Genomic DNA, 1576 nt, shown 5'->3' on the forward strand with positions numbered 1-1576 from the left:
TTTCAAAATTTGGATTGCTAACAAAGAATTAAGGGAGTACTGGGATAGCTATTTCTAACCTTATTTGGTTTTCATCAGCCAGACATACCCTTCTGAGATTCGAACCTGGGCTGTCTGCATGTTAAGCAGAAGTATTAGCCCCTAGGCCACAAGCTCTTTCTCACTTTATTAGCTACAAGAGACAGGGGAAGAGGATGAGTGCTTTTTGAACACCCTGTCAGCCCAAATATGGGAAAGAGAAGTCTTTTGCCTGCATCAGCTCAATCCAGAGCCATCCACAGGCGACACAGCAACCGCCGTGAGGATCGCCTATCCCCACCCCCCGTTACCCCTACTGGCCGTTTGCCTTGGGACGTTCCCGCGGCACCACCTGTCACCTTGGGGCCACGCATGCATCCCCCAGGACCTGCCCCAGGAATGGTTACTCGCCCCCGGATGGGGACCCGGCAGAGGAAGACAATGACGTGGGAGGACGACTCCGGTGGTTTGAGACGCCCCCTGGAGGTTTTGGAGCCCCCGGTGCACCTGAAGGCACGGGGAGATAAGGATGGACAGCCCCAGGATGACGCCGGGGAGACGGTTACGCGTTCTCAAGCAGCTACCCCGCGAGTGGGTGCAACATCGCCTGTAGATGGAGGAGGAGAGGGGGAGCGATGCAGCGCCGTTTTGGGAGCAGCCGCACGCCCCCGGATAGCTGCCACCACGGAGGAACGAAGGGAGAACGACGCGGTGCCATGTTGGGGGCTGTCACGCGCTCCCGCGCGGCCGCCCTGCGGAGGAATGAAAGAGTTTTGACTGAGGGAAGAGGAGAGATAGAGGGCGTGGGAAAGACACTTCGACAGGAGGGGGGGAGATCAGGCAGATAGAGGGCGGCGGCCACTAGGTAGCACGGGGGGCAATATGGATAGAAGGGAGGAGGTTAGAAAAAGGGGAGAAGGAGGGCATCATCGTCCCGTTTTAGGGGCGATCACCCGCTCCCGCGTGGCTGTCTTACGAACGTGCCAAGTGACTTCGGTGGGGAGAGAGGGGGGAGTCCAAAGGTATGGGAGAGCAGGGGAAAGACCGTATAAAGGAAGAGGTACGGCCGCAGGATGAGGGGGAGCAGTGCAAACGGTGTAGGGATGGGCGTGTGCCCCCGGCTAACCGATGGGGGAGAAGGAAGTGAGTTAATGCCGGCCTTCCTGCGGGAGAATGAAAGAGTTTTGACTGAGGGAAGAGGAGAGATAGAGGGTGTGGGAAAGTCGTTCCGACAGGAGGGGGGGGAAGATCAGGCAGGTAGGGGGCGGTGGCCACTAGATAGAACGGGGGGTAGGGCGGACAGGAGGAAGGGGGAGGAAGTTATGAATAGGGGAGAAGGAGTGCAACATCGTCCCATTCTAGGGGCGATTACCCGTTCCCGCGTGGCTGGCTCACGGGCGTGCCAAGTAACTTCGGTGGGGAGAGAGAGGGGGAGGTTAAAGGTATGGGAGAGAAGGGGAAAGACCGTATGAAGGAAGAGGCACGGCGGCAGGATGAGGGGGGGGAGGGAGGGAGTCAAGGCCGGCCTTCCTGCGGGGGGATGAAGGAATTTGGACTG

General features: G+C 58.7%; 1 protein-coding gene across 1 annotated transcript in view; it reads left to right on the forward strand.

Moving 5' to 3' along the window:
* The window catches only part of GSK3B (glycogen synthase kinase 3 beta), a 146919-nt gene that overhangs the window by 144031 nt on the left and 1312 nt on the right, over nt 1–1576 (forward strand). The gene's annotated exons all lie outside the window — the stretch shown is intronic.

The sequence above is a fragment of the Protobothrops mucrosquamatus genome, unplaced genomic scaffold, assembly GCF_001527695.2.
Source record: "Protobothrops mucrosquamatus isolate PMUCROS unplaced genomic scaffold, P.Mucros_1.0 scaffold_88, whole genome shotgun sequence".
NCBI lineage: Eukaryota > Metazoa > Chordata > Lepidosauria > Squamata > Viperidae > Protobothrops > Protobothrops mucrosquamatus.